General features: G+C 32.4%; 1 long non-coding RNA gene across 1 annotated transcript; it reads right to left on the bottom strand.

Moving 5' to 3' along the window:
- Positions 1-16,601: 16,601 nt before the first annotated feature.
- On the bottom strand, positions 16,602-18,915 carry LOC149416369 (uncharacterized). Its single transcript, XR_016303697.1, has 3 exons — positions 18,068-18,915; positions 17,318-17,862; positions 16,602-17,088 (listed from the first exon to the last, which is right to left on the bottom strand). It is a non-coding gene; the product is annotated as an uncharacterized LOC149416369 (long non-coding RNA).
- Positions 18,916-25,947: the final 7,032 nt, after the last annotated feature.

Below are 25,947 nucleotides of genomic sequence, written 5' to 3' on the forward strand. Positions count from 1 at the left end.
TGAACCACTCATGACTCTAGCTGAAAATATGTCTGCATATCTAAGGTTGATAAAACAAACACTTAAATTGGAAATGATCTTTACAACAAGAAACACTCAGAAAACGAGGAATTCCTTTCGTAATTACTGGACACGAATTCGAAAGATATCTACCCGAACAATTATTTCAAAGTCAGCTACATACTCTGGTACATTGTCACTGTCATATATATTTGTGTAATTATTATTATTATTTTTTTTTTATTAACAAATTTTTTGATACATATACAATTCAGGTACATACATAGTAATATAGAATGAAAGAGTAACAAAAAAATCCCACAAAGGCGAAGCCTGAGCGTGGGTATTATAGTGTAAGGATAAAACAGTGGTGTTTAAAATATATATTTTTTAAACTTGTTAAATGTATCTATAGAGATCAATGTGATTGGTTTTTTTTTTTAGAGAAGTTTCTATTTTTTCTTCTTTTTTTTAAATTTACAAACATATACACACACACACACACACACAGACACACGCACACACAGACACACGCACCCTCACACACCCACACACACACATAAGACATAGATGTATGTATATATTTCTTTGATTTAAAGAAATTAATCTTTAATTTACAGAAAGACCTGTGGTAGTTTAGTTATTTAGAAACAGATGGATGGCTTAAATTATAGAAAAAAGTTACTCGCTTCGAAATTATTTCTTATCCAACTTTTAACATTTTTCTTATATAAGTTCAGGTTTTGACACATGTTGATGGAATTGGGTAAAGAATTGAACAATTTTGGGGCAATATAGTTGATGTGCCTTTGGCCCAGCCTAGTTTTGCAGAGGGGGACTGTGAACACGCATGTGGTATGTCTCTGGCTCGAGCGATTTGTGTTTTTGGTGAAATTGATAGGACGCGTAAATATAAATTTGAGACATTGAATACAATAGATCCGTCTTAGTTCCATGATTTCTGTTTCTTGAAATAACTGGTTGGTGGGATATGTCTTGGTCCTTTGGTACATTATTTTAATGATGGATTTCTGAGCAATTTATTTAATTTATTTATTTAAGTCCATTAGTCTTATAAAGTAAGAACTGCGACAGTATAAACGTTACTTTGCCGTTGTAGTATAGTGTAGTGGAAAACATAGGTAAAAGAGAATTAAGTTTGTGGGAAAGAAATAAAAATTAAAGCAAAAAATGCTTGTGGATGACAGTTTCTATATTTGAAGGAGTCCATTTCAAATTATTCGCAGACGACTGTCTGTTTTACAAATTAACTTAGATCTATTAAATATTTGTGACAAATAAATGACTTATTTCTAAATATAAACAAAAGTCAATATATCAGTTTAACTAAAATAAATCCAATATCCACTGCATATTATAAAAGTTAATATAATAAAAAAAAGGATCAACGATTCTTAGAAAGAAAAGGTATCAGTATTTTAAACCGTTATTCTGTAAACCATTTTATTCTTTTATAGACCACATTTTGCATCTTCACACATTTATTTTAATAAAAAGTCACTGGTAAACTATAAATAAAAAATTATAAAAAAATAAAATAATTGTTATACGTTAAATAATATGTTACAAAGGGAGATAACTCGAAAGCAAAATCTATGGAGTTCCTCAAGGATCCTTACTGGGGCCACTCATTTTTATTTTTTTTTATTTCTTTTTATTTAGGAAGCAAACAGTCGTACAGTAAAAAATTAAAACAATAAATATTCATATGTTCTAGACCAATTAAGTTCCATTGAGTTAAATATGACTCATATTACGAATGTACAAAAATGATATCTGTCGATTGACTAAATGACGAAATCTTCTTATACGCAGATGACACTGCGATATTTTACGAAAGCAAAAACTTTGATATTTTATTAGAACAATCTTAAATCAATCTTAATATTTGAATAACTGGCTGATTAAAAATATCCTAACGGTTTATATCTAAAAAAAACGGTAAAATGATCTTAAGTTCACCAAAAAGAATGATGTCGTTACATAAACAATTACAAACAGAAGAAAAAACCTACATATTCCAGATGTGAAATATAACTGGGCCTACAAAGTGACAAACACTTGACCTTTAAACAGCACATTGAAAAGCTGAAAGAAAATATCATTTAACTAATTGATGTATTTGGTAGAATCTCTAACCTTCTACCAACAGAAGTAAAGATGGGCATATACTTTAACTTAATACAGTCCCACCCAAATTATCTGACAAATACATATGAAGAAACACACACATTACAAACCTAAATGATAAGCAAATATTACAGAATGAAATTATTAATAAAACTTATCAACTATAATCTAGATGCTCCACGAAAATACTATCCAAAGAAATTGACTAATTAAAAATTAGAAAATTGTATAAATGTACATATGACTTTTAAACTACAAAATACAAAATGTATCAGTACACACGAACACAATATTTATAAAACACGTAACACGAACACTATATTAGACAATATAGTAAATTGTACACAAATACAGTAATGACTGAAAGTGGTAAGAGAAGCATAGGTCATGCGTGTTTTAATATTAACATGCCTATAAGAACATGAATAATTAGTAACACAATAGTTACCAATCATAAAAAAATTTCTTCACTATGATTCAGCACGTGTTTCATAAGGTTGTAGTTTCTAAAACATTTTTTATTTGAAATATATACATATTACAGATTAACAGAAGAAAAGAATATGGTTCTCAAAACTCAATCACAATAAAATGTTTTTTTTTTCACGTTACTACCCAATTCAATATAGAAAAAAAGTTTCTCGTATTTGAGTTGGGGAGTAGTGCCATCACAGTATACATAAGATAAAGAAAAGAAAGAAAGATTTTATTTATAAAATAAGAAAAAAATAAGTTAATATAGTATGAAAACAAAAGTGTAGATAATGAAATATACCAATATAGCAATTACTAAATTGGATACAAAATAAATGTAAATAAATTTAAGAATATGGATGCAGTAAAATAAAAATAATATTATTAAATTTCGATTAATAAGTAGGTAGTAGGTGGTAAGTACATAAAGTTATTCTATTCAGTTGGAAAAAAGCAGAGCTGATAATATTGCAAGAGTAGGTACATAATAAATTGCAACAATAAGCTAATGGTTAGTTCGAATTCTGATATGATATTTCAAGAGGATATGTTAAAAAAAGAAAAAAATAGTTATATATTGGTATTTTTTTGTTAATTAATCATTAAATGAAATAATTTACTATAACAAAGTATGAAATATTAAAATTTGCATTTGGTCAATATGAACATTTAATCAAAAGATACGTAAAAAATCGTTATATGAAATTAAAACATAAAATTATCATTGGGTTGATCAAGGAGTTGTTTTATTTGTGATTTAAAGACATTATAATTTTGATTTTATGTGGGAGTGCACTAAAAAAAATTAAACCTTGATAAGTGTAATGGTATTGAGAAGCACTCAGATATGACTTGAAACATGAAGAAGGACTTTCTGGACAGTAAAAACGCACGTGATTCTTTCTTTCGAATAAATGAAGAGTTGCACTTTGATAAATTAAAACTTTTTTCTCAACTGTGAGTCAATATGTGTCTCGACAAATTTCCCTTTTAAGAATATGAATAGTTGCAGAAAGAACATGAAAAAAGCTTTTCTCCAGCGTGAGTCAGCACGTGGCACGTCAAATAATTCTATTGAGTACATGTAGAGTTGCACTTAAAAAAATTATTTGAAACACGAAAAAGAGTTTTTGCCACTGTGAGTCAGCATATGTCTCGTCAATTTTCAGGTTTGAAAAAATGAGCTATTGCACAAAGAACATGAAAAAGCTTTTTTTCTAGTGTGAGTCAGTATGTGACTTATCAAATTTCCCTTTTGCGTATATGAGTTATTCAAAGAACATGAAAAAGGTTTTTCTCCAGTGTGAGTCCGCATGTGTATCTTTAGAGAGCCTTTATGAGAACATGAATAGTTGCACTCCAAACATGAAAAAGGTTTTTCTCTCGTGTGAGTCAGCATGTGTTTCTTTAGAGAGCCTTTTTGAGAACATGAATAGTTGCACTCCAAACATGAAAAATGTTTTTCTCCAGTGTGAGTCAGAATGTGGCGAGTCAAATGATCCTTTCGAGAGTATGAATAGTTGCACAAAGAACATGAAAAAGGTTTTTCACCGATGTGGGTCAGCATGTGCCTCCTCAGAAGGCTCTTACGAGAAGACGTATGATTGCACTCAGAACATGAAAAAGGTTTTTCTCCAGTGTGAGTCAGCATGTGGCGAGTCAAATGATCCTTTCGAGAGTATGAATAGTTACACAAAGAACATGAAAAAGGTTTTTCACCGATGTGGGTCAGCATGTGCCTCCTCAGAAGGCTCTTACGAGAAGACGTATGATTGCACTCAGAACATGAAAAAGGTTTTTCTCCAGTGTGAGTCAGCATGTGGCTCGTCAAATATTTTTTATAAAAAGATGAATAGTTGCACTCGGTACATTTAAAAATTTTTTCTCCAGTGTGAGTCAGCATGTGGCTCGTCAAATATTTCTCACAGAACGATGAATAGTTGCACTCGGAACATTTAAAACATTTTTCTCCAGTGTGAGTCAGCATGTGGCTCGTCAAATATTTCTTACAGAACGATGAATAGTTGCACTCGGAACATTTAAAACATTTTTCTTCAGTGTGAGTCAGCATGTGGCACTCCGTGGTTTCAGTTGATTGTGTCTTCAGATCTGACGATAATTTTGAAAAAAAGGATTAAATAGTAAGCTTCATGTGACTTATTACTTTCGTGTCAGAAAAGAACTCATGTAAAAGTAAAAAAATAGGTTCCCACAGGAACAGGTGACTAATTTGTGCCTTGCACTTATTTATACTTTTGAATTGAAACGCCGAGTTGTATATAGATTTACTTTATAAAACAATTTTATTAATAAATAGTGTTTGCAATGTAATGTTAAGAATTAAAAATTATTATTCTAACCAAGACTTTTCATAGATCGTATTTTTTAGCTACAGAAAATATTCATTCACCGGGCATCACATTCATCTTCAAATATCTCATCAGTATTTTCAGACGTGTTGCTGCAAGATGAACCATTTCAGAGGCCGCATATAACAGGACACTCCAATACTGCTCGGTTGTTTTTTTTTCAGGAATTTATGTGAATACGGGAAATCAGTGCGAAAAATGTTTATTATTATTTCCCTTTACATCTGTTTAATAAACTGTCAGTATTTACTACGAAATTACTTCTGCAGCAACCAAATAAAACACACTCGACCATTTAGATTTCACTTTTGCGCTCCATTTGCGTATTTGTGTTTTGCGATATTCATAAGCTTTACATCGAAAACATATTTTTTCACAAATTCAGTCTTCCAGAAAATTTAAGTTAGTTTCTAACTGCCTTAGAAATGTGGTAATAATAATGGCAAATACTATATTTGGACACTTTTTCGTTGACCTTAAAATAAAATGAAAAATTAAAGCTTCAAAAAAATATAAAATTAAATAATTTTTTTGAACCACAATTCCACAATTATTTGTAGGTAGTTTTATAAGGAGTTCCATTTTGGATTTAATTTTTTCACATGTTCTAGTTTCGGAGACATAATGGCTTAGAACTCCCTTGGTAGGTATTTACTACCTGAAAAAATCAGCATTCAGGTTTTTTTGTCTAGATTAACTGGACTACTAAGAATGAAAAAACATTCTACCTGCTGTCTGGACAATTCTTTCAAAGCGTTCTAAGCAATCCTTTTTTACATCCGGCAGGTCTATGTCAATTTCCGTATATGGAAATCCCCCTTCATCTTCTTCTCGGGGTCCAAGCTCCGCCTTGATGGTAACAGACTCTATATTAAAGCAACCTGAAAAACAAAACAAAAAAGTATTTTAACCGTCAATCATACACATAAAGCTGTTTTTAATAAAAAATTTAAAAAAAATAAATTAAAGTAAAATATTTACAACAAAAGATAACATTGATTGACCACACAGGAGCAAGGATAAGGTGAAAAGACTTTAAGCTTAATATAGGAAAACATAAAGTTGCCAGATGTTACTTCAAGGACTGATGTTTCAAGAAGGAAAACATTTACTCTTGACTACCTTCAGAACACGGTTTTATTATTATAAGTCAATGGAATGATATTTTCTTTCATAAATATTTAGTTAATAGACACGAATAAATGTTAAAAACAGATGAGGGTTTATTGTGAGCAATACTTGAGCTAAAAGAATTTAGTAGTTAAGCAGTTATAGCAAAGATTTATTTTAAAGTAAATACGTCCTGTTTGCACGACATTTCGAAACGGACATGGATTCCGAATATCCGAATTTAATATTCTACATTTTATATGTATGCAATGCAACTAACCGTCTGTCTGAGTACTCTCCGCATATTGCAAACATTCCTTCTTTATATCTGGAAGATCGAAATTTATATCTGTATACGGTATTTCATCTCCGCCTTCTTCCTGGGGCCCTGGTTCCGTCTTGATGGAAACAGTTTCTTGATTTGGTAGATCCATGCCACTGCTGTGGTAGCGTTTGGTTATTTGTTCCAGCCAAACAAATATACCTGAAATAGAACATAGTTGTGACGGAACCCTACTTTGTATCTGCCGTGAAAATTTGGTTTGGCTTGTAATATTCTGTAAAAACCAAGAAATAGTATTCATAACACATTATTGGAAATTAGAATATAATTACGTGTGTACCTTGACCCTGAAGTTAATATATTTGAAAACGGTTGAAAAAGTCGTCGTTAATGGTCAGATATATTTATATTTAAATAGGAATTACCGTTCCGTTTTGGGTACCGATTGGCGCAAGTAAAACTAGATCGATATTTGAGCATGATTAGACATTTGAGCATGACATAAGAACAGTGGTCGCTACCAAAATGAATAGCAATGAAAATAAAAATTATCACTAACTAATATAAACTATCGTAACTAAACATAATAACTATCACAAGTATGGGATTATGCGTTAAACTGCGCGGGTGACTGGATGAAACAATGGACGTTAAAGAAAGCATGTGTCAAAAAATTATGAGTTAAACATAGACAGTAAAGTCATAGACAATTATTTTTATAATTTAACAATAAAATTTGACAAAATACAATATTCTACAGCAGCACACATAAGCGTAACTACATTGCCCACTCTCCGATACAACGACATCACACCATGGGAAATCTTTACTTGGGTGATGTTGACATATTTAATATCAACTTGGCAAGTTTGGTGGATCATTTAAAACATTTATTTCAACAATACTCCTAAACACATCATGTAAACCTACAAATAGCTGTAATTTTCTGTTTTATTTCTTGTATTTGTATGACTTGTTGCATAGCTTTTATTAAATGTAATTTTATTCTTATTTTTTATGTATCTAAGTACATGTCAACTTAAAATTATATTACCAACCATGTAAAAGCCCTCTGGGCGTTAAATAAATAAATAAATTTCAAAAACCCGATCTCGTCGATTCATTCCAATAATATTAGTCTAGTGTACTATAACATCATGTTGTGGTTCTTCAAGGTTCGTAGAAAACGTATTTTATAAGGTTGGCTCATACAGGCAGTTTTCGATAATAAAAATGCATTCGGCCGCTCGTGAGCTCGTGACGTAACCTGAAGACCCGAAACAAGTGATAAATTTGACAGCCAACCATTGTCTACCACAACAATACTCTATTCTTTGTTAATTTTATCTTCCCTGAATGTGCGGTTTCAGTGTTGTAAAGTGTAACAACACTGAAGAAATACGAAGGAATAACCCTGAATAAATAAAATATCTATAAGTAAATTTTAGATTTTGAGTCGACAAACGTATATGGTGCTATGCAACCACATTGGGCGTCAATTGATAGGTAGCTGTGAGCGCTAATGTTGATATTGGGTGGTTATTATTGTGAAAATAGATAAGTCTCATATGTGGATTGGTTTTGTTAACATACCTAAATATTGCCTCATGGCGAGTGGCTTTGATTGGTGACCGGATAAATCAATACACTGACGATTTAACACACATTTTAAAAGTGATATAAAGTCATGGAAAATGATGAAACTAAAACTTTAACAGGGTTAAGAAGGTTAGGTAAGGTAAAGTTTTTCTTTTCTTCGTTTCTAATGTCTTTATATCACTTTTGAAATGTGTGTTAAATCGTCAGTGTGTTGATTTATCATAGAACCGCTTTGATTATTAGAGCGCCAAACGCTGACTTAAAGTAAGGGTTTGCCACTATTCCAGGCAGAGACGAGACTCTCATCATCAGAGCTAGGGGGACTGTTTTCATGACATACCTGCGATAGAGATAATCCAACCCATTACATGATGATAATATTAAATATGTACCCTTGTGCAAACGTACCTTCCCGCGCAAAATTCCAAATTTTTCTCTTATTTTATAGATGAGAACATTTACATTACTCAATGAGCATCTTTTAGCAAAAACAAAAACTAGGAAAAATAATCTTGCAGACGTGTTTTTTAGAAATAAAAATATTTGTTTCTCAATACTTACATAGATTTTCTAATTGAAAATGAATTTTTACTTTACAAAAACATACCTGTATATTTAACCTAAAAACGAATGAATAGTCTTTGAAACTTCCCAGTTTGAAAACACATTCCTTTCATAAAAAAAATTGCAATGATACTCTCGGTTTTTTTTTCAGCATGTCGATACATTTTAGTTTTTTAATACCTATAAAAGTGTCACTCTTTTTCACAAAAAACTTGAGAATAATTGTTCAATATTTTTAACATCGTTTTCATAAGTATTTATCTTGCATCTCTGTAAAACTTTACGATTCACATTTGACATTATTTAACATGATGTGGTTGTGATGTTACAGCGTTTATTTTGGGTGAGTCAGTAACGCGGTTGTGAGATGCTCCTGGACACACTGATCATTAGATTCCTACCCATCCCTCATGCATCTTCTTTCCCTGAACTTCTTCTCCTTAAAAATACACAGCATCCCCAAATATGACAGACCCTTATGGAAAATAAATTAACTTCATACTCCTCTGTGGGTATAATGTAAAAAAAATCTACGAAATAGTACTAACATAATTTTAATTCTTTGAAAAAACTGTTACGTTTCGCGTATATCGGAAAATGGTGAAATTAGTCACTGAAATATATTTTAGTTGCTCCAGTACCTACCATAATGCAAATGTCGAAACTAAACGTCTAGTAATGCACTTATCTTTGACCTAGCTGTCAAAAGAGGCACAAAGCGTTTAACAGCCCTATTTTTTATAAATTTAAATCTACCAACATCAAGGTGAGGTCTTATTCGATAAGCAATAATTGTGTCATCTTAGAGTTTCATTTTCCAACCATTTATTTTATCTATTTCCAAGTTGTTGTTAAAATAAAATCAAAATCCATCAAAGTAGCCGCATTTCACCGTATTAAGAGACTTACGTAACGTTACTAAAAACAAGAGGTACGAGGCGTATCCAGAAAGTAAGCGTACTGAATTTTTGTAGGTTACAAATTTTTTTATTGAAACATAAAAATTACATGGTTACCGTAGTACATATGTAAGCTATTTTTCGACATAGTCGCCATTCCTCTCAATGCAGGTGGTGAAGTTGGGGATCAACATTTTGATGCCTTCCTTTGGCCACCGAGATCTTGTGATTTAACACCTTGCGACTTCTTCCTTTGGGGCCACGTGAAAGAGAAGTCTACGCCAACAGCCCAGCGTCGATTCAAGACCTCAAAGATGGAATTCATGAGGCTATCGAGAACATAAGGCAGCCACTTTGCGATTTGGTTATGGAAAATTTCATGAAAAGGATATGGTCCTGTAGGCGTGGTCGTGGTGGTCATTAGACTGATGTTATTTTTCACTATTAACGGCATACCTTCCTCTTTATAATGAAATAAACATTCGATCATTCATATTAAAAAATGGCATTTTTCTTTGAATATCAAAATAACACCTCTTATTGGAAAACCCTATACATACAGCTTCCCTTTGGTCAAGAAGAAAAGCACATCCCTGTTGTGCATATATACATTTTGATAATTTATTGAGGAACGAACGAGAATAAAAAAATTGCTGCTTGAGTCACATTTAAGTAGTTCGTCTGCAACATTTACTCTATGCACAGTCAACTGAGCACGACAGATATGGTAGTTCACTGCTTGGTGCGGGTGAGTTATCCCAACACCCGCCTTCTCGCTATCTGCGGTGATTAAATAGAAATACTTTTTTTGGTTAATTTTGCTTATATTGCTGACTCTAGTTATATTACCTCAATCATAGATACAAGCAAAAATATTAAAGTATAACTATTCGTTGGCAATACAAGAAAAATACATACGAGCTATAAAATTAATTTTAATCTAATAATGTACTATTAAAAATACATTTAATGACCCAGTTAATCCCTTTACGAAGAAGATATACAATTAATCATATCAATCCTAACAACGTGATTCTTGAGCCTTATAGTTCCTTTCGAATATTGTTTAGACTAATACGCAATGCCGTACGATAATAAGCTCTAAATAATATTACTTTAGAGGCTATTTTTGCATACAATTGTTAAAACATTTAATTACTTTAGAAAATTATTTGTACACCTGCGTTTGATACAATTAACGACGGCAACGTCGCTTTTTGATATCAATGAAATTAGTTTAACATATGATAGAAATAATTAACAAAGTGACGTTGAATATCTGGAATAAAATCGCATATAGGAGCATATCTAATGCTCACGAAAATCGTACTTGTCACATCAAATTGAGTTGAAAATGCCACTGATCTCGTCTCGCCGAGACGATTTAAATGGTATATAAATCTCAATTTGTCGATGATCGAGTAAGTGTTCAATGATCTAGTAAGTCGAAATGATCCAATAGTTCCGGTTATTTGCAGACGGTAAGAGGTACAAATTGCCGTATTATATATTTATTTATTTATTTATTTATTTATTTATTTATTTGTTAAGACATACACAGTACAATAAGATACAGTTAGAAATTTTTTAGTTATTACATAGTTGTAGTACCTATTACGTATGTCCATAAAATGTCATTACGTAATTTCGCCTGAGATTGTTATAAAAGGAAGGAAGTGTGTGGATAGATAATAATAAATGAATTGAAAATAAGAATTATAATAAGCTCACGAATTGTAATTGACTGTTAATACATAGGAGTTTTGAAAAATGATGTGAAAATATTTTTGAAATTTGTCATGCTAAGAAATTTAATAAGTTAGTTTTGTATGTTAGAAAGGAATCATGAAAGATGTCTAAATGTAGTAATTTTTCGTAATGGGTGTATGTTGTGATTGCGCGAGTAATTACTGAGTTGTTTGCTGCATTGGTATTGTTGGCTTCAATATGAAATAGTGTAGTGTGCCTGGTACGCCTCGTTGGAACATTTAAACCAATGACGGATAGTAATTCGGGACTATCTATTTTATTATTTAGCAGATTATGTAGAAACAACAGGTCTGACAATGTGCGTCTTTTTTGTAAAGTTAACATATTATTTGTAGTATTGTTGTATTTCTTGAGTAAATGTTTCGAAAATTTATTCTGTATACTTTCTACTAAATCTATGTATACCTTATATTGAGGATTCCATATTGTGGAAGCATACTCCAGTGGACTTCTGACCAATGAACAAAACAAAATTTTCAGAGTCTTAGCACTTTTGAAAACTTTGCATATTCTTAATAAGAAACCTAGCATTCTGTAGGATTTAGAAATAATGTGTTCAATGTGCTTGTCAAAAATTAATTTGCTATCTAAGTAAACACCTAGATCTTTACACGTAGACATAGGTTGTAAAGGTTTGTTATTCAAGTTGTATGGATAGATGATTTTGTTTTTATTTCTAGTAAATGTAATCGAGTGACACTTAGATATGTTTAAGGACAATAAATTTGATTCACAATATACGCACAAATTATCAAGATCGCTTTGCAATTCCATACAATCGGATAAACACTGTATAGCTTTATAAATTTTCATGTCATCCGCGTATAAAACAAAGTAACTATTTTTAAAGCATACGGAAATGTCATTTATATAAATATTAAATAAGAGTGGTCCAAGATGCGATCCCTGGGGCACACCTGAGATGATTTCCGTTAAGCAAGATGCAAAACCATTGACAACCGTGATTTGGTGCCGATTATTGACGTATGATGCGATCCATCTATAGAGGTCACCGTGAATTCCTAGACCTAATAACTTTTGTAAAAGAATATAATGATTAACACGGTCAAATGCTTTAGAATAATCCGTATAAATGGCATCTACCTGGCATCGCATATCCATTTGAGCATGAAGAAAATTTGTAAAAAATGCAAGATTTGAAGTTGTTGAGCGATTTTTCATGAAGCCGTGTTGATTATTTAAGAGTGAGGGTGAGATAATAGAATATAATTGATCGTAAACAATTTTTTCCAATACTTTACTTAGTATCGGTAATTTGGATATAGGTCGATAGTTCGAGACATCATTTTTACTGCCATTTTTATATATTGGGGTAATCAGGGCTGTTTTCCATTTGTCGGGAAATGTTCCTTCGGATAGCGATAGTTTGAAAATAACAAAAATGGGGGGTGTCAATTGTTTACTACAATAATTTATGAAGATCCCTGGAAGTTGATCATCCCCTGGTCCCTTTTTGATATCAATGGACTTAAGGTATTTGAATGTGATGTCTTCATTGATCTCGATTGAGTTGATTATGCTATTTGAATTAGAGCAAAGACTGGCATTGCTTGTATGTGCAGGTTGAGCATTCGAAAATACAGATCCAAAATACTCAGAAAATAAGTTGGCTACTCCTCTACTGTCATTAGCAGTTTTTTCACCGTAAATCATATGATCAGGGATGGCAGGAGATTTTCTTTGAGAATTGACGTAGGACCAAATTTTTTTAACATTGTGCTGTATACCGGATTCTATTGTAGAAATGTAGGTTTTGTAAGCTGCTGAAGCGACTGTTTTTTGCCTTTTGCGAAGCAATGAAAATGAGAGATAATCAAGGGGGTTCCGATGGCGCTTCCATTTTCTAAAGAATTTTAATTTTTCGTTTGTTATTTTTATTAAGGCTGCCGTGTACCATAGTGGGTATTTTCCAGATTTCACAACTTTCTTAGGAATAAACGCTTCGATAATCTGTTCAATTATAACATAAAACGAATTTAACGCTGTATTTACATCTGGTGCATTTATAACGGTTGACCAGTCGGTTTCTTTCAGTCTCTCATTGATCTCTGCATAATCTGCTTTATGGAATAATTTTATTGTTCGAGGAGTTGAGAGGGTTGCAGTAGTGGATGGAAATTCTAGTTCTACAATCAATGATTTATGATGAGCATCTTCTTTAACTAATGGGTGGTCGGCAAGCGACACATTAACTGAAGTGTTACAAAAGACGAGGTCCAAAATTCGACCGTATTTGTTAGGTAAATGGTTAAATTGGGTTAAATTTGCAAAAGATAAGCAGTTAAGTAACGCGAGTGCGCATTGATCTCTATTACTTGGCATTTGTTGATTATTCCATTCGATATTGGGCATGTTATAGTCGCCAATGATTAAAAACTTGTCATTGGGAAAACGGATTGTTAAGTCAGAAATAGTATTGGTATGACTAGTAAATAATGCTAATCTTTCTGATGATGTTAATTTTGGACCGACGCTAGGTAAATATACGCAGCACATATGAATATTATAACAATGACGATTCGATTTTGATGTATTGACAGTTATCCAGATATCCTCAGCGTCTGATTTCCAAGAGCGAGGGGTAACAAAAAATTCTTTTTTAATTGCTATGAGTACGCCTCCGCCAGTTGATTTGCTAGTGCGGTGTATATCCCTATCATTTCTGTAAACAGAATAGCGATTATCGAATAATTCCTCATCTCGGATACTATCAACCAACCAACTTTCGGTAATGAAGATCAAGTCATAATTATTGAGCAGTATATTTTGGTGAAATTCCAGTGTTTTCGAGCGCAAACCTCTTGAATTTTGATAAAAAATTATTAATGAATCATGCATTGAGAATTTTCGGTAATTACATTATTATGTTCGGTTTCTGTAGAATATATTTTAAGAATATTATATTCTAGAGTTATGTTATTAGTCATGAGTCCACTGGGCTTAGCAAAGCACAACATACTATTATTATCAATTAAAGTGAGTGAGTATATTGTAGAATGTAGTAGTGAGCAGTTAGTGTAATTATTAGCATGTGGGGTTAATGTAAAAAGGGTGATGTTGAAAAAATTATGAAAAAAAATACGAAAAAAATAGTAGTTATGAGAGGATAGGTGGTTTAACATTGCAATGGTAGTTAGATAAGGTTTTTTAGCTGTAATTCGCATGAGACGTGTATGGGTGGTGATGTTTCGTTTTTCCGTAGGTAGATTTTTGCACTTCTTATCCATAAAAACTGATAGTTGTTTTCGTTTTTAAAGGCTTTAGCGCACCTCAATGTAGATTTATTCTTCCGCGTGAGATGGTCGTTGACGAAGATCCTCTGGTCAGCTCCAACCATCCCGATGGCCTTGGTAGTGATTCCTTTTCTTTTCTTGATGGCTGCGAAAAATTCGTCCTTCTTCTTGCGGGAGGTGAATTTGGCGATTATGTTACCCGGACGTCCATCTGTCGTGGCTTGTGTACGATGGCGCTTACTGATTCTGCTAACGTATTCAATGTCGCTTTGATGGAGAGGGCATCCAATGACTGTCGCGATATTCGACATCATGGTAGGTAGATTCTCATTGGTGGTCTCAGGCATTCCATGTATTTCTATATTGTTGGATAGAAGTTCCTGGTCCCTTTCGTCGTTTCCCCTCTCTAACATGTAAACTGTTTGTTTTAATTCTGAGACCTCCATTTCTAGCTTATCAATTTTAGCTAATTTTTCGTTTATAGATTTCATATTACTTGAAAAATCTTCCATTACATTATTATTATAAATGATGACTTTTTCGAATTCCGCCATTTTACTGCTCATTTTTTCTATTTGTAGTGCCATTTTTCTGATCTCAACAGTTAGGAGTACGTTGCTTTGATCTGAGGAGCAGGATTGGGTATCTAAATTGTCCAGGGTTTGGATACAATTATTGCACTTCCACGCATCCTTTTTACCTTGCGACATGCGTTTAAAAACACTTGCCGAAATATCAGCGCATTTGAAATGGATGGTGCATTTGCAGGTTGAACACTTTATACACTCAGCCAGTTTCAGCTGCTTAACGCAATATTTGCATGTTGTATCCATCTTATGTTTGGCTTGCGGCTGCAAAAGATTACAATACTGTGGGTAGCTTGAAGATTTTTGAAGAATAACTAAAACTCTAGATTTAGCACTTTTTACACTCCAGACAAACACTCACTTTCGTATTTTAATGCACTTCTATGAATATTATCAGCTGGTATTAAAATTTTAGGATAAGGGTCGATGTTTTTAGAAGAAAATATAAGATTAATAGGGAGCGAAATGACAAACGTCAGACTTGTGATGATTGTTGTTGTTGTATATGTTGTTGTTGTATATATATATATATAGGTTTATAATACGACACTTTGTACCTCTTAGCGTCTGCAAATAACCGGAACTATTGTGGATCATTTCGACTTACTAGATCATTGAACACTACTCGATCATCGACAAATTGAGATTTATATACCATTTTAATCGTCTCGGCGAGACGAGATCAGTGGCATTTTCAACTCAATTTGATCTCACTTATGTACCCATTACATATCTCATTTTGATTAACTTTGCTGTTTAATGAAATATAATTATTAATTATTACCTTAAACATTCAGTAATGTTAATCTTAGGCCTCATTTAAATAACAAAATAAAATAATTTATTAATTATTGAAGAAGATGATACTAATAAATCTAAATAAAATTTAAATCAGAAATAGACACAAATAAATTTTAATAAAAAAACAAGTCAATTCTTTAAAAGCAATTATGAAAAATAATCCCAGAAATCAAAAGATTCCGCCACTTTAACCATTTATTAATTATATCAATATCGCAGATACATTCGATAATTGAGCTAGTTTATTCTGTGAATAATTTTGTGAAGATAAATAGTTAAAATAACTCTTTTTAATTTGGCTTTCAATTTTTAATATCGTAATTTTATCGGTCAATTTCAACACGAGAAAGGTTTATCTCTACGGTGAATTAGTCATGAAGATTTTTAGAACATGAAAAGTTGCACTCAACTGTCAGATTATCCCTTCGAGAACATAAATAGCTGCAGTCGGAGCATGAAAAAGTTTTTTCTCCAGCGTGTAGATCCTCAGATTCCTTTTTTGAGAACATGAATTATTGCACTACAAACATGAAAAATATTTTCCTCAAGTGTGAGTCAGCATGTGTCTCGTCAAATTTCCCTTTGAGAAAATGAATAATTGCACTTGGAACACGAAAAAGGTTTTTCTCAAGTGATAATCAGCACGCGTCTCGTCAAATTTCTTTTTGAGAAAATGAATAGCTGCACTAAGAACATGAAAAAGGTTTTTCTCTACTGTGAGTAATCAGGTATTTGGCCGAATTTCCCTTTAGAAAACATAAATAGTTGCACTCCGAGCAATTAAAAAGTTTTTCTCCACCTTGATTCATCATGTGCCTCGTCAATTGTGACTTTCGAGAACATGGATAGTTGCACTCCAAACACGAAAAAGGTTTTTCTCCATTTTGAGTCAGCATGTGGCTCGTCAGATTGCTTTTTTGAGAACATGAGTTCTTGCACTCCAAACATGAAAAAGGTTTTTCTCCACTGTAAGTCAGCATGTGCGGCGTCAGATTTCACTTGAGATAACACAAATAATTGCACTCAGAGCATGAAAAAGGTTTTTCTCCAATGTGAGTAAACATATGTACGCTCAGATCTCGCTTTCGAGAGTACGAATATTTACACACGGAACACGATTTTTTTTTCTCCAGTATGAGTACGAAAGTGAAATTCTAAATTTGACATACGACAGGAGTTGTTACAATGGGTATGAGGGATTTTTTTCCACTGGATGCGTCTTCAGATCTGGCGAAAAATTAAAAAAAGAATAGTGATACATAAGGCAAAGTGGGACTTATTACCTTTACTTCGTGCAAATAAGCACAGTTAATTCATTAAAATGTAGAAAAATTAAGCTAAGGCTAAGTGAAACTTATAATCTTTAATATGTGCAAATAAGCAAGGGAAATTTACTAAAACGAAGAAATACAGTGTAACACAAATTTCTTAATCTTACAATAAACATCGGTTTTACCTGGTGTCTGGGTAATTTTTTCAAAGTCTTCTAAACATTCCTTTATAACATCTGGCAGGTTGTCAAAGTATGTTGAACATAGATATACAATATAAGATTTTTTTTAAGATTGAAGATAGAATTGATTAACAATGTAGATGCATGAATTTGGATAAGAGACTTAAAGGTTAATTTAAGAAATAGTATTGACCCCAGATGTCTGATTCAGGGACCGATGCTTCAAGATCGGAAAACCATTTGCTTTTGAGCACCTCCGCCCATTAAATCCCACTTTTAACTTTCTTAAGATACGCTCAGAATCGCCCGGGTTAACAAACTTAAAAAAACAAATAAAATATAACTCTAAATATATACAAAATATTTATAGTTATATTTCTATGAACACAATTTTCAAATGAAACGTGGCTGAAATGGCTTTGGCCGTGTTTAGTGACCACATCTAAATAGTTAAGCGCTTCTCATGTTAAACTTCTCTCCCTTCTACCATCAGCCTCACAATATAATCCAATTGCTCCACATGGTAGGGAGCTGTTTTGATTTTGGTGCTGAAATCACAAAAGCATTCATCAAGTTTTAAGTGTGATGTAGTTTGGCTGTTTCTGGCAAAGACACATTTTATCTGAAAATCCCAAATACATTTATGTACGAAACGAGAGGACGTTGTGAACAAACAAATGTCCTGCCTGCATTACAATTCAAAACGAACTGGGATTGCGAACATATTTTTTTTACATATGTAATGAAACTAACTGTCAGTCCGAGAACTCTCCATTCTTTGCAAACATTCCATCTTTACATCTGGGATGTCAAAATCCATATCCGTTTACGGTATTTCACCTCCACCTTCTTCTTTGGGCCGTGGTTCCGTTATTATGGAAACTTTATCCGGATTTTGTAGATCCATGGCACTGAAGTGGTAGGATTTGGTAATTTTTACAAGCCCAAACAAATAAACATGAAAAAGAACAAAGTTTTAACGGGACTATAATTTGAATGTGCTCGGAATATTCTGTCAAAACAATGAAATCGGATGCAAAACGAATATTTGAAATATTTTTTTAGAACTGTGACTATCTTGACCTTGAAGTCGACTTTTGAAATCGGTTGAGAGAATTGTCGTCAATCGTCAGATAACTCAATACATACTATACCGATATCTAAAGTTAAACCAGTGAACATTTCATTAGGTCCGCCGTTATACTTTCAACAGAAAATTGATTGAACGATATTTGAAATTCTTTCAAAACACTTATACCATATAAAAATGGTAGACGTCTAATTGATAGTTCAAAGTTCCTCAAACAAAACACCATTGGACTTCCTAACTTAGGTATCGATTGGTGTAAGTTGACATAAGTTGCGTTAGAGACAGCGCAGTTGTGCATTTTAGTATTCCATGGCACAAATTAAAGGATAGTGGTCGCTCAGTTTGATTTAGAATAACGGGCGCTACCAAAATGAATAGCGATGAATATAAGCATCAGTACTTAACAGCAATCACAAGTATGGGATTATAAATTTAACTGCTTGGGCTGAACAGTTTAAGGAATATAATGTATTTTGATATATAGAGACTAAAAACATGATGAAATCAGTAGAAGTAAAGAAAGCGTACGTCAAAAAAATGTATTATTTATACATAGACATTGAACAATAATAAAGTCATAGACATTTATTCTAATCTGTGTATATATTTATTTATTTTGCTAAAACCGCATATAAAGAAATGAATTCCAAAAGCGATAGTGAAAATGACAAGAAGAATTGTTGGCGTAAAAAATATAGACTTACTAATAATCGTTTGTCATAGATAAATAAACAAATAACAAGAAAACATAAATTTGTACGATTTTGTTATATATACTTCGCTGGCAAATAATAATCGTAGTCTTTTTGGGAAATAAACAACACTAGCCTGACATGATTAATGTTTTGTCAGAAGTTTGAAGAAAACTTAGGGTTCACAGAATAAATAAAAAATCTTTCAAAAGAAACTAGAACCACCCAACGTATTTTCATCTACTTCCGTATAAGCAAATTGAAATTTCACAACATTTTTGAACTTGACATAAGAAAAGAAAATACAATCGCGATGTTTATTTGATTTTAAACTATGCTATTAGACCCCGTGTGTTTACAGAATAGTATGGATGCGACAAGAGACGATGCACAAAGCAAGGGCATTGCGACAAAGTTGTGGGGCGGTCAATCCTCTCTGCCTACCCCTGCGAGTAAATGGCGTGATGGTCAGTTATCAGTCAATAATAAACAGAACTGAAATGAAAACTTCATCCTCGGGTTTTAACACGAGTTTGACAATGCATCTGGCTGTTAAAAGATTACACAAAATAGCCTACAAATAAAACCATAGAAAAGATTGATTCGTGCCACGAAAACATAAAGAAGTTGAAAGGTCGTTAAGATTTTGATTTTGTGTTGCTTCCTTGTTCTCTTATAAATAAATATGTACACTTATCTAGAGTACGATAGACGTTCTGCACTTGCTTTGAATAGTTTTAATCGAACTGTCAGTAAGAAAAAAGAAGAAAATATTGCCGAATCGAAGATATTGTTCAACAAGTGGTCTACTTTCAACGAATTGGTAAACAAAACCCAATGTGATGAAAGCAAAACATACGACGACAGTGACACTAAAGAAACTCTTGACCTCGTTATTATTAATAATGACAGTAATGAAGAAATGGAAGTAGATTTGGATATTAATTCGAAAATAAATAAATGCAAATCTCAAGAAGAGAATTGTGAGTCCATTGCTGAACAGATATTGGAGGAATTTAAAACAGACAATGAATCAAACGTACATTTCTTAGAAAATGTACTTTTGAAATCTCCTTACTTCGATAAAATGTGTGTCTTGATAATTTCAACTGTTCCTGCAAACACAGTGCTGAATATGTGCAAAGCTTTTTGTCGTTTGGGCAAATTGCAGATTGAAGAACATGGTAAAATATTCTACTCGTGTTTTCTTCTGCCAACCATTTTGTGTCACGATTCTTCAAAAGAAATCGACTGTTCCCTATTTGAATGCCTTGAAAGGGCAGAATACACTTCAGTTTGCTCTTTAGTTATTTTACCAATGCTGCTAAAGAGCACAACATCTTGTTTATTAAACGTTAGTTTTGTTACCAAGATCTCGCAGCTACAAAAACAGTTTCTGCTCAAAGAATACTTAATAAACTACACCGCGCAATTTTCGTGGAGCTTTCCCATTCTGTTATCACTTTATACTTCAATTGACTCTGATGATGATGATGACGCGGTTAATGATTTAATGGCTGATTACCTTCTGAAGGGATCAGTCTCATACAAAAAGGATATATACTTTGCTAAGATGTTGCACGCTGTTGCTGTGAATGTTCGTAGAAAGGATATGTCCTCAAATAATTCAGATTTATTGATTAAATTGAAGAAAACTGCGCAGGAAAATGAGACTGCTTTTAAAAACAAGTGCTTAAGTATATTGTCAGAAATTTAATTTAATGCTACAATGGCCAGAATGCAGTTTTAGAAGACATGGTTGTTATGAGTTTGCCGTCCAGAAACAGTAACAGAAAATTGTTTTCACTAAAAAATTAAACTGATAAAAGTGCATTTCTGACGTGATAATGATCTTGGAGTAAAGTCATTTGTTCCTTACTTTGGGTTAAATACTAAAAATAAATAAAATATTAAAGGTCGAATTCATTTTACTGTTTATGTTCTCAAAAATATTGATTTACCTCTTTGTTGTAAGTAATGTGTTCCATTTTTTAATAAGTAAAAAAAAATTTTCACTTCGTTTTCCTGTTCATCGGTGACATTATATTCTTAATATTGAACTTGGGATGCTGTTAAGAAATACAAGAGTTCCTCATTATTACCTTCATGGTGTTTTTTTTTATGGAAGTGAAGTTTGGTGACCAGATCTGAATACCCAGGTAGGTATTTCTCAACCACCCTCTTCCTTATCTCCTTCCACACTCCCTCCAGCCTCACATCATACCCCGATCGGGAATGACATAGTCTGACTGGCTCCAAACGGTCGAGATCAGTTGAAACTCTCATGCTGTTCTCGCATTAAAAACAAGACGACTTAGGGCGGCTTGCACCATAAGTTAAATTTGATTTAAATATAATTTTAAACACATTATTTGATTTAAGTCGACTTGGCGTCTTGCACCACAAAATTTAATTCGTTAAATGCGTTTAAAGAACTGTCAAAGTTAAATACCCAAAAGCGGCTGTTTAACTGAGTTAAACGTGTTTAGCCCTACTCGTAAAGCAGTACTGTCAAAAATATTTAGGTTATCTCTTCGATTTCTGATTGTGTTTAAAATCTATCTCATTTTAATTTGTATTCACAATGAACATTTGGGATTTGTATTCTGACGATCATGAAGAAATTATGTTATTGAAATTATAAATAACTTAAATAAATTATAATATAGTCAGAAAAGTAAACAAGAGAACAAATTTATTTGAAACACTCAGTGCCAAGAAGTTTCAAAGAATATTTCGTCTCAGTAAAGAAATGACATCATTATTAGTGCAAGAAATTGAACCTCAGTTAAAATTCAACACCAATAAAACATCAGCGAGGTGCTCGTCACTTGGAGCTAACACTCCTTATCGAGGAGTACTTTGCAAGGTTGTAAACTTCTAATCATACCTACAGCATTCTTATAATACTTTAAAACAATATAATATGTAAAAGAAATAAAAAAAAACAAAATTACTCGGATAATTGTTTTATTTTTAATTCCAACAACAGAAGCTCTTTTTGTATTATTTCATCATTATGTCTATTTGCTTTAACTTTTTCTTCATAAAATAAATGAACACACTATTAAACCACACACACAATCACAAAATATTTTGACACTTCAAGTAAAATGAAACATCGTAGCTGTTTTATTTACGCGTAAATGGCGGTAAACACGCGGTAACTGTTTTACCGACGCGTTAAACGCGTTTAACTAAAATTGCCACCGAACTGCGTGGTGCAGGACGCAACTAAACGCATTTAAGTTAAATGTATTTAGGGTCTTAAATACGTTTAGTTAAATACAATTTAAGATAAAATTTGCGATAGTTGGTGCAAGTCGCCCTTAATATTGTTTAACTACTGTATATTTTGAAAAATATGCCCAGAAGAGGATTAATAATTTTGAAACTTTAATGAATATATCGACATGCCAAATGCGTTATATAACTGGTTGACTTGTAACGATTTTATAGGAGAAATACTATGATTAGTTATACCCAAGAGCAACACTAATAAAATGTAAATCAAATATGGATTGCGTGTATTCTGAAATAAAACATATTCAATCAACTGTAAATTAAAGAAGGATGAGTTTAACAAATAATCGTTTATTCAGAATGGAAGCTAGTACAATATAAGGTTAATTAAATAAATGAAGTAATAAAGGAGACTCTATTTTTAAACTAAAGGATTCTCAGGGCCGTGTGCAGGACTCGAAGAGCATCTGCATGTTGAATTTTATAAATGAAAGTCATCATAAAAGTTAAGAGGATAATTATATAAAGGGCGCCATTTATTTCTTCTAGAAATAAAAAGATTTAAAAGGATAAAGATAACCCGAAAAACTATCTAAAGTTAAATGATGATTTATGTGAAAGTTTCTTCCAACCCGCCATGTTGTGGTACTGGTCGCCGATGGTTCCGCAAGTCACAAGTAGTCTGCTCCGCTCCCAAAATCTGACTGGCTGGAGAAATGAATGATTCTCCTCTTCTCTGCGCAATGTGCTGCGCAGCTCACGGGTAGCAATAAAGATGTCTCTCATCGATCGATATCTTGAAGAATCGATCTCAGTCCGGGGTTTGTAGTTTTCTCCGTTACATTACCCCTCCACCAAAGAAAAGAACGGACCACCTGGCTCCGAAGCACATGACTGCATTAGATTTCTTCCTGGTGTTGGTGGTGTAGAGGAACCCTCAGGCGTCATAGTTTTGCTTCAATAGATGTGTATAATTACAAATGTTGAGATTTCCATCCTCCAAATTGAAGCAGTTAAACTAGTAGACCATCTACGATGAAAACAGGGAATATTAGCTTGAAATTCTTCTGTAAGCAGCAGCAGCAGTCCCAAACCATGAAGACTTCCAAAGATGATGGTGAAAATATAAAAATCTTGTCTTTTTAGCAGATATTTTTGAGCAGCCAGTTCCGCTTCTTCAGGGTGAGCGAGTCAATTTCTTTTCCCTAAATAATTATCTACCTAACGGGTTAACCAACAAAAAACAAGATTATACAGAAAAAAAAATTCATAAAATGTTGAAAACCGAAAAGCCTTTCAAAAGGAAAATACAGCAGCCCTTTTACTATAATTTAGCAAAATGACAAAAATTCTAGTAACAGAATGTAAACCTGGAGAAACAATATTTTTAAGTTTTTTTTTTTATTAAAATGAAATTCAAAAGAAAATTTATTTATTAAAATGTTTTGTTAGAATTAACACCATCTAGTGAATTATCCTGCAAGCATATTGATATCAAGGACCCAAACCCAATCAATAGATCTAAGACAAAACCAATTGAAAAATAAATAAATCGATATTAAATAACAACTTTTAAAAACATCCGATAGATGTCAGCTCTGTAAAAATTCGGAAGAATTTAATAAAATATTACTAGTACTTATGTTTTAAAACCAAACAAAAGTTCAAATAGAATAAACTATTTTAAGAATTTAAGATATTTGTGTAGATATCCAAAACAAAATTCAATGCGAAAAAAAAAAACCCCCATAAAACAACAAACTAATTCATTATGCAAATATCAGAATTGTAAGGATATTTGCAGAAGGAGTTAAATGAACGCACAACATATAACATTCAACAAAAAACATTAATTTACTCAGGTACAAGATTATTAATTTGCGATGCAAAATTAATACAAAAAACTCAGTACCGTTTATTTCGCCAACTTGTTAAAACAGATCCCCGAAGGTTAACAGTTAATACGATAAACAAAATTACTTTTGGTAATCAGAAAATTGCTCAGAAAGTCTGATTAATTTAGTATTGATGGTTTTGTACCTCAGATCCTCATAAAGAGAAGGTAAACCTAATCAATATAAAAAAAATACAACGTGACGTTCGTATTTAGTACGCGCATATGAACGTAAATAAAACTTCTATCAAGATTTCACACTATCAAATAGTATCAAAAACAATATCAAATAGTACATGGCTTCCCCGTAACCTCAAAACTCTTCAGTGACAGGGTCCCCATGGACTAATGATAAAAAAGACAGGAATCAAACCTGAAAGTACAATATCGTACTATCGCATATCAACAATGCATACAAAACAAAGCCTATCACAAGACTCGTGTATATGTGGGATAATAACAGTTCTCAGCGGTTGTAACAACTTGTAACTGTTTCAACTAGATTGACAAAACATGACAGTACATGACATTAACATGACATCACAAAACAAACACAAATGGAGGATGGACAGTTCCCATTCATGGCGGCAAATAGAGATGTCGTCCACCAAAACATAAAGTGAATTTAAAGATAAAAAGAAACTTTTCAAGCAACAATGACATGAAAATTTTGCACCCAACAACCATGTGTTGCAAGTGACCTCATGCGTATTAGCATGATACTTTTGAAAAAAGGTGACAAGATAATGTCCTTAATAGTGCCTGAGAATAAGGTACTCTGTGCCAATTATAAGAATAATATCAAAGAAATTATTGTTTCTTATAATGATCAAATTTGTAGTTATTTTCTACATTTAAAACGATATTTACGGATAACGTTAAAACGAAATTTATGATAATTATAGTCATGTGGAAGTTATTGAAATAAATTCTTTTCAAATAGTATCTATTGAATAAGAACAAATTACACGGCAATAACCTTTAAGCTAAATGTAAAGATTAAAACGATTGCAAAGTATATCGTATAAACAATATTGAATATAAAAAATCCAAAACCCAAATTACAAAGAAAAAGGTAAAAAAGGGTAAAACCTTCTGTAAAATATCTTGTTTTGAATGTTTAGAATGGAAATTCCTGTAGAACTTATAGATTTGATATTTTATATTAATTAAGGTCATAAAAATTGTATTATACGCCTTAACACAATGACTATTAACCTGTAAAAACTATTTTCCTGGACAAGCATACAGAAACTAAAAAAATATGGTAGTACGTGAAAAATTATGTTTTGTTTAATAATTAATTAAAAAAACAGAACCTTGTATGAATTGAAAGAATGGAAATTCAGAATTACTTGAAAACAATTGCCGACAAATAAAAATTAACCTGTAAAAAATTTAGTTCCAACTGAGCTCGTTGAAAAAAGATTTAAAACATTCCCTGTTTGTTGAAAACCCTTTTCCCATAATAAACAAAATTTGAGCATTGAATATTAATGGTCCTATCTTGTATATTAAAAGTTAAAAAACTAAATAAATTATAAAAGAAAACCTTCAAAAAGCAATTTGCCGACAGCAAAGGAAAACGCAGATCAGGCAGGTGTGACGTCTCGCTCCTAGTCCTGAAGCATTTATCCAATGTTGAAACAGCATTTACTCTGAAAAGCATGTTTTGTGTATTTCATTATTGAGTAAAAACAAATGCAACATTTTA

Source organism: Hesperophylax consimilis, chromosome 17 (assembly GCF_061612785.1).
Source record: "Hesperophylax consimilis isolate HC1 chromosome 17, BYU_Hcon_1.0, whole genome shotgun sequence".
NCBI lineage: Eukaryota > Metazoa > Arthropoda > Insecta > Trichoptera > Limnephilidae > Hesperophylax > Hesperophylax consimilis.